The 13,285-nt window shown below is 37.5% G+C and overlaps 1 long non-coding RNA gene across 3 annotated transcripts in view; it reads right to left on the bottom strand.

Moving 5' to 3' along the window:
- The window catches only part of LOC116659338, a 329,390-nt gene that overhangs the window by 311,961 nt on the left and 4,144 nt on the right, over positions 1-13,285 (bottom strand). For all 3 annotated transcript variants that reach the window (XR_004314690.1, XR_004314689.1, XR_004314687.1), the window contains exon 2: positions 5,084-5,123. This is a non-coding gene — a long non-coding RNA (uncharacterized LOC116659338). The remainder of the gene's footprint in view (positions 1-5,083; positions 5,124-13,285) is intronic.

The raw sequence follows: 13,285 nt of genomic DNA, 5'->3' as shown, positions 1-13,285 counted from the left end.
AAGAAGAGCAGACTGGTTGAGACCTTTTTTTGGAGGTAGAGCTGCCGAACTTATTGATGAGTAACATGCAAGGAGTGAAGGAAGAAAACAAGGAACCATTTTCTTAATATGACAAGACAGTTGGCAAAGAATGAATTTGGTCTGAGAAATTAGGAGGTATGTTGTGGACAACGTAATTGTGGGATTCCCATCAGACATTCAAGTGGAAAAGTCAAACAGGCAGACAGACAGACGGGTGTGGATCTCCAAACAATGGTTAGAAATTTGCAAAGTCAGGATAGGGCACTATTTCACTGTGGGGACTCATTTTCCATTTATTCAACGTTTACCACCTACTGTGTACCTGACACTGCTCTAGGTGACAGAAATATAGGTTTGTAACATTAACATTCCCTCTCATAAAAGTTACCACCTACCCAAATGTCAAATGATATTACTTGTATGTGGAATTTTAAAAAATGACACAAACGAACTTATTTACAAAACAGGGACTCATAGACATAGAAAGCAAACTTATGGCTGTCAAATGATATTACTTGTATGTGGAATTTTAAAAAATGACACAAACGAACTTATTTACAAAACAGGGACTCATAGACATAGAAAGCAAACTTATGGTCACCAGGGGAAGAAGAAGGGAGAAAGGGATAAATTGAGAATTTGGGCTTGGCTGATACAAACTACTACATATAGAATAGATAAACAACAAGATCTCATTGTACAACACAGAGAACTATAGTCAATGGTCTGTAGTAACCTGTAATGAAAAAGAATACTATATATATGTATAACTGAATCACTATGCTGTACACCAGAAGCTAATAAACATTGTAAATCAAAAATAAATAAATACATAAATCTATTAGGGGGCTTTAAAAAAAAAGTTACCGTTTACCATTTGCAGCAACATGGATGGACCTGGAGGTCATCATAGTAAGTCAAGTAAGCCAGTAAGAGAAAGAAAAATACCATATGATATCTCTCATATGTGGAATCTTAAAAAAAAAAATAAAATAAAAGGAAAAAATGAAGTTATTTACAAAACAGAGACAGACTCACAGACATAGAAAACAAACTTATGGTTACCCGGAGGGAAAGAGGGTGGGGAGGGATAAATTGGGAGTTTGGGATTTGCAGATACTACTATATATATAGATAAACAACAAAGCCCTACTGTATAGCACAGGAAATTATATTCAGTACCTTGTAATTGGCTTATAATGAAAAAAATACAAAAAGGAATATATATATATATATATATATATATATATATATATATATAAACACAACATTGTAAATCGACTATACTTCAATTGAAGAGAATTAAAAAATAAAAATAATAAAGTTACCATCTAACGGGAGGACACAAACAATAAACAAATAAACATGAATATTCCAAACAGCAATAAATGTCACGATAAAAATAAATCATGGTCATCACACGCATGAGGATAACTTTATAAGCATGTTCCTTCTGTGCAAATATACCTTAATTTGGGCATATATATTGGGGAAGATGGGGGAGAAGGACTAATGTTTTAGCAATAAAAGAGTCTGCAATCTGCTCAGTTATCTGTTGTGGGCTCTCAGGTGAAACACAGATGCTCGAAATTCGGAAAGAACTTAGAAATGTATTTACAAGCACGAGACGTAAAAAGCAAAAGACATTCTGCAACAATCTAAATTCAGCCTAACAGATTATCAGAACTTTTTCAAGTAAGGCTTTACAGCTCTCCATCTCTTCGGTTCTTTTTACGCTTCTAGACAAAGAAACTAAAACAATAAAACATTTTTATATGCTTTTATAACCTGATGCTGTGTGAGAAGTACCCGGAGGGAGTTCCCATTCTCTTTCGCCTTAAAATTCACGGCTACTACCCATCTCGGGTTTACTTCTCTTGCTCCTTGATGTTCCGTTTCCTTCTCCGTGACTAGTAGTATCTCTACCCCTCAGAGAAGGACAAAGGTCAATGCTAAAAGACTTGAATTGGTGAGGGAGGAAAGTCATAAAACGTCCCTAACCAACCTTGGCAGCTGTTCCTCCAAAGTGACAGAAGAAAGTGAGAGGAAAACCAATAATATGGAAGCTGATACAGATCTGACCCTGACTTTCTATCCACCTCAGGAAGAACCATGCAGTCAAGTATCAGAACACTCAGACTCCGAAATCACATTTTCACTGTAAGTCTAAAATAGAGGAGTAATATTCTAAAGCATAGAACTAAGAAAGCCTTACTGTGAGATTCCTGTTGGATTTGTGACAATAATGTTGTGATGACAAATTTTCACGTCAAAAAAAGCTAATAAATGACCAGCCTCCTCCAAAGTTCAGTTGCAAGCCCACCTTTTTTCTTAGCGCCATGTACTCTATGCAGTCAAGTCAAAACTAAAACTCCTATGACCTCACTAATCCTCTGCAAATCTCCTTCCTGGTAAAACACCAGCAACAAATCACAGGCCTACCTAAAATAGAAACTTCTGTTGAACTCTCAAACCAAAGTCACTGAAAATGATCTTTTGGTCAAAATTAGAGTATACTGAAACAGCCCCTATTCCAATTCCCAGCATTAAATCTTCCCTTGTACAACCATAATGTGACACACTGCCACTGGGGAACAGGTTTCCCACAGACAATCCAAGTTAGAGACATGAATTAAAAATATATATATAAGAATCAGATTTAGATCATTATAATAAAAACTGTTCTCATAACTTGATTGGAAATGGGGTGATAACAAAGGAGCACATAAAGAAATTAAACAAAACTCTAATGTTCCACTTAATATCTTCACAAAGTAAAATCTATACTTCAGAATGTATGTCAGTATTTTCATTTTAAAGTTTAGATTTACTTTAAGAGTCAGCAAGATACGTTCTCCGCAAGCTCTTTTGCAAATGTCTTCCATTTTCCTAATATCCCCAACACAGCCAGAAAATATGAAATTTTCTTTCTACTAAATATGTGTCCTTTGGCAAACATCTCTGTATTTCCCATTTTCCAACCGTACCTACTAAAACGACGATGTCCTTTTATTTACATCTGGGCTAAGTATACCACTCTTAAAATAACATGGAAGCATTGCTCTTAGAAGACACTTTATTGAGAAAATGTGGCTGTAGAAATGTGAAATAAAATACATTCCTAATCAATAACAAAGTAAGAAGTGACAGTAATTTTGAAGGACCGTTCATCAGTCACTTCATAATGTTAATATGCTTAAAAACCAGATGTTCAGTAATCGATGGACATTAAGTAGATTAAAAAATCATCATGTTGCTGCATCTACTTTCCTTTCATTTAAAAGGCGTGAAATCCTGCAATGTGAAGACAGGCTTTTAAATCCACCTCTGAGGTCTTCAAACAGAATCATCTGCCTATGAATGTCATTTCCAAGTTGCTGTGGGTTTTTTCACTCTAATTTTGTTTTGAATTATATTTCTCCAAAATTGAACCTAATTTTTCCTGAAAAGACTCATAGTTCAATGAGACAATTAGAAAAATATCTTCTAGGATCCTGTAGTTTGGAGCTAAGACTTAGAGACAATAAACAATCTGGCCACGTGGATATCTGCAGAAAGAGGATTCCAGGCAGTGAGAAGAGCTAGTCTGAGGTCCGCTGGTGTGAGCCCATCTAGGTACATACTAGAGCTGTGTGGCAAAGACTGACCAGTTCAGACTGACTTCCGGCAGGATCATTCTGCCTGCCCAGTAGAGGAGCAGAAGTGCTCATGAAAATCATCGTCCTTTCCATGAATACCTGCCCTATATTGTCTACTGAGACCACAACAAAAACCTAAATAATCTTAGGTGATGGGCATATATCTGGAGAAAATTCCAATTCAAAAAAATATATACACCCCAATGTTCATAGCAGCACTGTTTACAATAGCCAAGGCATGGAAGCACTTAAATGTCCATCAACAGATGACTGGATTAAGAAGTTGTGTTTTAGATAGACAGATAGATAGATAGATAGATAGATAGATAGATAGATAGATAGACAGACAGATAGACAGGTAGATAGATAGATAGATAGATATAGATATATACACTAGAATACTACTCAGACATAAAAAAGAATAAAATAATGCCACTTGCAGCCACATGGATGGACCTAGAAATTATCACTTTAAGTTAAGTAAGTCAGACAGAAAAAGACCAATAGCATATGATATCACTTATATGTGAAATCTAAAAAAAATGATACAAATGAGCTTATTTACAAATCAGAAATGGACTCACAAACATAGAAAACAAACTATAGTTACCAAAGGGGAGGTGGGGAGAGGGATAAACTAGGAGTTTGGGATATTAACAGATAGACGCTACTATATGTAAAATAGATAAACAACAAGGACCTACTGCATAGCACAGGGAACTATATTCAGTATCTTGTAATAACCTACAAAGTATACATCTATCAAAATTCATTAAATTGTACATCTGAAATATGTATAGTTTACTATACAAGAATCATATCACAATAAAGGTCTTTAAAATTTTTTTAAATAATACATATGTGTGTGTATATATACATGTGTATATATTATATATATATAAAACTGAATCACTTTGCTGTACACCTGAAACTAACACGTTGTAAATCAACTATACTTTTACACCAAAAAACCTTGACAAAAACAGATAAAGAATAATGTTAGGTGACCATGATGAAACAACCTTTATTGTATTTTAAAATATATTACTATAAGCAAAAATAATTTATATTCATCAGTATAGCTCTAGTTAAATGTCAGTTACAACTTATTATGATCTAAAAGTTACCTAGCTAACACTGCTTTTACCAATGGTAGGGCCAATGTTTACCGGAGAGAAAAGTCAATATGTTGATATTGTGTTAACTCAACAAATGTTTATTGAAAACACCACTATGCGCCGTGCAGAGAACTAGGTGTGGGAGATACAAAAGTGAGCAAAAAGGACATCATCACTCCTTCCACAAAATGCCTCTTGGGAGTAGGTACGATGAAGCATCTTGGAGAGAGAAGAGGTTTTGCTCCCTTCTTTGTGAGAGAGGTTAAAGCTGGAAAACAAACGGTCAGAGGCGTTTCAGCTACTTACCAACATCATGCTGTTACTCACAACGTCATCCCTTCTTCAGCTGTGGATAGAAGAGAAAGATCTGAGGCAGCTAGCTTGAGTTATATTTCTTTAAATCCCGTTATTTATTTTCACACTCAGTTTTATTCCCTTCCCCGAAATTCTCATACCCACCATCATCAGCTATCTTACTGACCAGAGCTCACACCAAATCACTTTTGACTTTCTCAAAATCCAACCCACCCACAAATGATAAAAGAAAAAAATGCCACTACTGAGAATATGTTAAAAAAAAAACTCACTAACAGCTCTGAAGGCAATTTCTCTAAGAAATCTCTAAAATAGTCTAAGTGAGGCAGCAACATAAGAATGTTTTAGTATATATAATATATATTTGAACACAAAATCATGTAATATTTACTAAAAAAAACACCTCATCTTGTCAGCAAAATCTTTTATGTGGTTTATTGGCCAAATTATTTCTAATGAGACACCTGGCAGGTAAGGACACTAACAAATACTACTGTTTATAAATTTTCAGTGTAAAGGTTTATTTATGTCAGTTCTTCCCTGCGTGTACACAGAAGCATGCACACATGCACACATACACACAATAACACATGAAAGATAGGGAGTCACGAGCAGCCTCTGCAGAAACGGTAGAGCCCAGCAGGTGCCAACAGCTTCCATGATGGCTGATGATGGTTATTTCATATGACCAATCTAGACTTTTGTGCCAGCAGACGGGCAGGATCACATTGGCTTACTGAGCTCTCAAAAATGGGCTACAGTTGTTACGACACAACACAGGCAACTCTGCTAGATGCTGGTCTTTCTCTTGACAAACATGGCCAAAAGCTGAACCTTCTGTTAGTCCATGAATCCTGGCTCTACAATAAGCCTGACATGAGTCCAGCCCTGTCCCTGGCCTGTGGATGAGTCTTAGAATGCTCCAAATGTGGGTGTGGCTGACCATCTAAACCTAAGAGGCTCCACCATTAATAGATGGAAGGGTCAATTATCTGGGCTGCAAATCTACGGATAAAGATTCTCTCATATGTCAGAACAGGGGGAGTGGCCCTAAGATTGTAAGAAAACAGACTTAATGATTTAAAAGGAAAAGTCTTTTCCAATAGTCCAGATTCCAGCTGGAGGTGTCATTAAAGACGTTCTTGAGAGTCAGTGCAACAAAGCCATGGGTCCCCAGGGGGCACCGTGCTCAGGCAGAGACTAGGATGTCTGACAAGGATGTAGGTAAAAAGTGGAGCCAGGAGGATTGTCTGAGCCCTCAGAGTTACATGAGAATCAGAAACTGCTGAAAAATTTCAAACATGGCAGTGCTTAATATGTAAGAGAGTTCTTTTTTAATACTTCTCTGTGTCTCGGGTGTGCTAACAGAAGAAACACAGAGAACTTCCACCCAAAAAGGAGAACAGTTTTCTAGGGAAAGAAGGACAGTCCTGGGGCTGAGGTGGGTCATCAGAGCAGGACACAAAGTGACAGAAATGAAGAGGAAAGTCCAATTCTGTGAGAAAGCGCTGGGGACTGTTGGAATCACAAACACTGCCCCTCTGCAGTTTCTGTTCCAAGATCTCCCTCACTCAAGTCTTGGAGGGCTTTCTGTTCTGCTTCTATCAAGGAAAGTAGTTCCCTTGAAATAACTCCATGTTACTGTTGTTTTATTACTGCTGTTTTCCCTGTTACAAGCATCATACTGTGCAACAACTTCTTTGCCATCTTCAGTAACTGCATTCCCAAGGTCACTGCTGAGGCATGTGTCCGGACCGATTTCTAGGCTCTTGTAATCAAAACCCTCTGATTGGATAATTTAGACTAATGCCTAATAATCCATCCATTAAAACCAACACTGTTGATTATACAATCCAAAGTAACAGAATTTTCCCAGACTCAAACATTTTAACACAAAATAATGCAACTTCCAAAATCAACTGTAATCCAAATTATTCATTGGTACTGTATCTTATGTTGGAAATGTTTCTCAAATGATCATAAAACCAGCCCCTAGATAAGAGACTGCACACTGAAATAGCTTTAGAGGTCAGGAAGAAAGCCTGAGTGTGTCAAGTACCACATGTAGGGTGATAATGAGACGTGGAAATTGTTGTAAACTGGTAGGCACATTCAAGCTCAAAAAGATTTTAAAGGGCTGTGCTGTCCAAGTAAAATATGTCCGCAGGCCAAATCCTTTAAGTGCGCTGTTGTATTGCAGTTGACCGCATAGCAGGTTGGTTAGCGTTAATCTTTAAACCGTTTATGATAATATGGAAGAGTTAGCTGCCGTACCTTGCACTGAAGCACTCGACTAAAAACCACCAAAGGACATTAATTTCATTTGCCAGCAGGTTGATTTATAACTGTCTTAGCCTTATCATCATTCTCTCTTCTAAGACATTAGTTCCTTGTTTCTCCTTCTACTGTTCTCTGAGCGGAAGGCCTTTCTCTCCTCCACTCCAGTTTCATCTTTACATCTCTAAATCACTACCTGATTTTTTAAAACATCTTTGACCTTGTTTTCGAGACCTAATTCATGAGTCACTTTTCCCCAGGTTCATTATCTATCTCTTTTCAAGCAAAGTTAAAGAATCTTTCCTTGGATTCTTGTAGCACTTCGTTCATATGCCAGTATTTAAATATTTCAAAGTATATTACAGTTTTTTTGTGAAGCCTTTGTAGGGAAGGACTATGTCTTTTTCACCTACATATATCCAAGGCCTAGCGCCATGCTTGGCATGTTTATTAAAAATGACCGTGCATGATGAAATAGGCAAATGAGGGGATTAGTTTGTTTATCAGTTAATGTTACAGTAAAATTATTTAAGAACGCAAAATATTTTAATCCAAACCCTTTCAGTTTCTGGATGAGCAGTAGGTCGAGAACTGCCCTAACTTTTCACCATCTCAGCCACCTTTATTTCAAAAAGGAGAAACAGACCATTTATTAACATTAGCGTTTTATGTCATCTTACTGGAATTTCCTGTGTAAGCTATTTCAGGTTATCTTACTTGGCAAAATGGAACTTTCATTAATAGATTGAAATGCGACCTACGTGACATAAAGTGACAGAAAACCATGGTCCCTCACTCATCTGGAATGCGTTAATGTGTCAGTATTTTTCCAGAGTCCTGCCCTGAGTTATGGTTTAAGAGAAATTAGAGCAGATAAGCTCAGGATTTAATCTTTCCTCTCCCCATTGACCTGCCTCTGGCCTTCCAGACGGCCTTCATTACTCTGCTTTTCCAACTGTATAAAATTATATTTTTTTCAATGCAAACATTTAATTAATGTTGAAATGAGTGAACGCAAAATATTGGTAACAAAATTCAGTGTAGGAAAATCACCTTTTAAAGATCTCCCTAAAAATGGAAGTTTCACACAAATTTGTTTCAAACTTTTATTTCAAATATTTCCCTTTTGTTTAATTCTTCCATTCATGTATCAATACATTTATGCGTTAAGTGCTTACCATCTGCCAGATAATGAGCTAGACATAAGCCAGGGTAAAGTCCTCATGCCCCCATTTGGTCAAAAGGGGTTGTGAAAGGATTTCAATCTGAAATGGAGCCAGAGGACAGGAAATGGACACTCTCAACACAGGCACCCTCAGAAGAACGAAATTTGAGAACTGGGAGACAGATTTCCCATAAATGCCTGATTTACAGAAGACTGAGACTTGTCTCCTGACCAAGGAACATCCCCCAAGAATCCCTCCCCATCCTCAAGTCGCCGCCCTTAGAGCTCGGCTGAGCTCAGCCCCCTGTGTATCCTTGCCCGTAAACACAGCCCACCCCAAGGCCTCAACAGACTTGCCAATGACTTGTACAGCCTGCGTTTCCCCAATTGCAATCCCTCTGCTGTTCCTGAAGAAGCTCAACTGCTGGTAACTCAAGCTTGCCTCAGTTTCCCTCTTTATTTAGGTCAACAGGTTATGTAAGTAAGTAAATTGATTATCACAATTTAATGTAAAGGGTACAACAATCAGGAAACATGCCAAGCAAAGGTTAGGAACATGGGAGGGAAAATGCTTCCAGCTCAAAAGGCTGAGACATGCAGAAAAACAAGTATTAAGCATAAATCTCCTGGGAAAGGGGTAATATGAGGCCAGAGAGAAAGCAAAACATATTTGTAAATATTTATTTGAGCGTTTCCCAAATTTTGTTCTTTGTTATGTGTACAGTACAAAACATTCATTTTGAAACTCATTTTGAAGTCAAGTTTTAGTATTGATGAAGCAGTTTATTTTGACTAAGCCACTGAAAGGTAACAATTATAACTCTCAACAAAATAAATTTTTAAAAAATAGAAGCACACAAATATACACACAAAACCACTGAAGGCACCAGAGAGCTAATGTAAGCAGATCAAAACTGCAGAAGATGAAATACTTATAAGCAACAAAACTACATTTATGACATGAGGTCCACATTTCCACAGCTTTGCTCCCGGGAGTACTTTTCAGTCCACATCTGACACAGGGTGGAGAGAACTCAAGCAGAAAGACATAGCATTACTGGAGTGAGAAGTCCATGGGTACAGTTCAGGGCTCCCAGAGTGGCGAGAATTTGGGGGGGGAGGGGAATCCAAAAATAAAGTCTCCCAGATCTACATGTAAATTCTCTTAAAATTCTTGGCTAACCCCTGAATTGTGTGTAATCAAGAACAATTCCAAAGAGCTCAGAAGAAAGAAATAGCTGAAAGTCTAAAAGAGCTGAGCAAAGAATGTATTTCCTGCACACAACTGGAGACAAAGTCTGGAGTTCGAGTTCTACAAAATTACAGAGCTTAGGAGATGTTAAGTGTTGCTGGGGATATGTTAGAACAAACACAAGGCCAAACATACCGAAGATCAAGGTGACAAGCCAGCAACTGAACTGTCTACAAGACCAAATCATGAACACTCATAAGAGGAAGAAAACAGAGTCGAGTCTCTGTAATGCATTATGTAGAGTGCTGTGTATATAATCAAAAATTACTATACATTCATAAAAGTGGGTAAAGGTGACCCATAATCAAGGGGAAAAAAAGCCATTGATAGAAACAGTCCCTGAGATACTGGAATTAGCAAACTAAGATTTTAAAGAAGCTATGATAAATATGTTTATGGACTTAAAGTAAAAAAATAAGTCATAATAATCTCAACAGAGAACTAAAAGCTATGAAAAAAAAAGCCAAATGAAAATTCAAGGACTGAAAATTATAATGTCTGAAATTAAAATGTCACTGGATGAATGTAAGAGCAGATTGGAGAATACAGAGTTAATGAACTAGAAGACATGTCAACAGAAATCCACCCTGAGGAAAAGAGAAAGAAAAAAACGAATTGGAAAAAGTGAACAGAGCTTCAAAGACATGAAGGGCGATATCAAGTAGTCTAGTCACATGGAACTGGAGTCCCAGAGGGCAGGGAGAGCGAAAATGGGATTAAAAAAGAAAAACTTGAAGAAATAATAGCTGACATTTCCCACATTTGGTGAAAAAATTAACTCACAAGTCCACAAGCTCAGAAAATTACCGATACATGCAACAATACGGGTGAACCTCAACAACGTTAGGAGAAAAAAAGACAGACCTACAAGGGTCCACACTGCATGAGTTTATTTATATGAAGTTCTAGAACAGGCAGAACTAATCTATGGTGACAAAAAGAACAATGCCTGTAGGGAGTTGGGGGAATAAAAGTAAATATGAGGGAGATTTCAGGGTTATGTCCTATAGTTTGATTGTAATGATGGTTACATAGGAATATACATTTATCAGACCTGATAAAATTTCACATATGCTTAAGATCTTTGCATTCACTCTATGAAAATTTCACCTCAATAAAAAAAGAACTCATTTTTCTCAAATTCGGTTGTATGCTAAAAGTGTGAATATAGCCCATTCTGAGTGTTAAAACCGGCATCTTAGATAACAGGAAGGAAATGTTGCTTGTGCTGTAAGTTATCTCTTGATGAAATGTTTATTTACATTGGATCTTGTATCTTTCATCAGAATATACAACAGTTTCCTTCTACCAAGCAAGTTCCAAAAATAATCAAGAGTATTATTCCAAACATCTAGGAAATAATTCACAATACTTTGAGAATTCCTTAGTAATATAAAAAAAATGAACTATGGGATGGCAGCTGCTGCCCAGCAGAATATGGGAACTTCTCAAGTTGAAACTGAGCTGCTTGCCTTGGAAAGGACTGCACTCAGGATGCTTTAGAATCACTGTATCTCCCTCTTCCAACTGAGCTTGCCCTGTAAGTAACCTCTGATGAATTGAGTGTCTCTCAGTAATGCTGACCAACTGGAAACTGAATAAAATGCCTTCTCAAAATAGAGACCTAAAGCCATATTCTAAAAATGACATACAGCTGGCAGAGCACATGCAGGATTCTTAATAACCACTTTTTCTAAATGGTCAGACTTGAATCATGCTGGAGTGGAGGCAGAACAGTCAAGTTTAAGAAGTTCATGGTGCCTCAAAGCAGTGGCTACACTTAACAGCTTCTCAGGACAATCCCTGGAATTCTTCATGTCTTTTGCTTGTCTCTTCACTTCAATAACATTTCAGTCTGAAGTTGTAGACTTACAGCATCTGTGTGTTATTAGAACCTACTAAGGTCCAAATGGGACATTGGCCACCTCACCAAATTGATAGATAAAGACTGAGAGTCAGTCGCACACCCAGGAGGACCCTAGTTCGGTATCCTAGGACCTTACCTCCTCCATCTAATTACTACAGATTTACCGCAATTTCAGGCTCAGTGGTTTCTCTCGGAACCCTATATTTGCAAAGGCAAGAGTACTGAGACATAAGGAAAGAGGGCACATCTATGTACAATGTCATAGAGGTACCCCTGCCCACTGTCAGCATCCGAAGCAGAGCTTCACTTAATGGATTAGATCCCTATCCTGCCTCCAAAGTTTCAGCTTGGGATCTCAGGCCAATTACATATTGAACATAGGCAGATACAGAAGGGAGAAAAATACACAAATCAGAGCCACAAACATGCATTTTGGGGAGATCTTTCATATTCTTCTCATTTCTAAATGAAGACATGAAATGTTTATCTCAAAGGGCAAGGTGACATGAGAAATCCTTATACTTCTGAGTCTTTCTATTCTCTCGTAACGTCTATTATAGCATTTCCCATTCTATACTTTCATATATCAGCATAAATTCATGCGAGAGAATGTCAAGTGAGATCATCTTATTCTGGAATTGAGGTTAATGCCCAAAGAAGAGAAAAAAAAGCACTATGTTCCTCACATTCTAAATAGACTCCAGTCCCGGAAGATGGGCTACTCACATCCCGACAGGGACTACTGAGAAACATCAAGTCAGAACTGCCCCAACCAAAAGGCACTCTGGCGTCCAACAAGGTAAAAGGAAGCCTGGTGAGAAAAAAGTCATCTGCCTCGTAGGGCGTGCGGTGCCTGCTGAGAAAGGCAATTTTCCTCCCTTCCCTATTGGAGAAGGAAAGGAAGTGCATTCACTCACCCTAAGCTAAGTAAAGAGAGTTTCAAGATAACCTACTTGGGGAAACTGTTAAGAAAAGAAAACTAGCATCTCCCTCCTCTGCTAGAAACCTGCTGAGCTGCAGCACCACCTCCCAGTCCCTTTGGTGTTTCATACTTAAATGTTCTTTCTTTTATGTAAAGAAAACATAATAAAATACACATAATATAGCACTTTCCATTCTAACTATTTTTAAGTACACTTCTGCAGCTGGTTCTGCAACCATTACTGTCTGCAATATCCAGTCATACTTAAATGTATGCCCTCTGATGGTGGGAATGTAGTTTGGTACAACCATTATGGAAAATAGTATGGAGATTCCTCAAAAGACTAAAAATAGACTTACCATATGACCCAGCAATCCCACGCCTGGGCATATATCCAGAGGGAACCTTAACTCAAAAAGATACAAGCACCCCAATGTTCACAGCAGCACTATTTACAGTAGCCAAGACATGGAAACAACTTAAATGTCCATTGGCAGATGACTGGATAAATAAGTTGTGGTATATTTATACAATGGAATACTACCCAGCCATAAAAAATAATAAAATAATGCCATTTGCAGCAACATGAATGGACATGGAGATTGTCATTCTAAGTGAAGTAAGCCAGAAAGAGAAAGAAAAATACCATATGATATCACTTATATGTGGAATCTAAAAAAAAAAAAAGACAAACAAATTACTTACAAAAT

The sequence above is a fragment of the Camelus ferus genome, chromosome 23, assembly GCF_009834535.1.
Source record: "Camelus ferus isolate YT-003-E chromosome 23, BCGSAC_Cfer_1.0, whole genome shotgun sequence".
Classification (NCBI taxonomy): domain Eukaryota; kingdom Metazoa; phylum Chordata; class Mammalia; order Artiodactyla; family Camelidae; genus Camelus; species Camelus ferus.
This window is presented reverse-complemented; position numbering and strand designations above follow the sequence as displayed.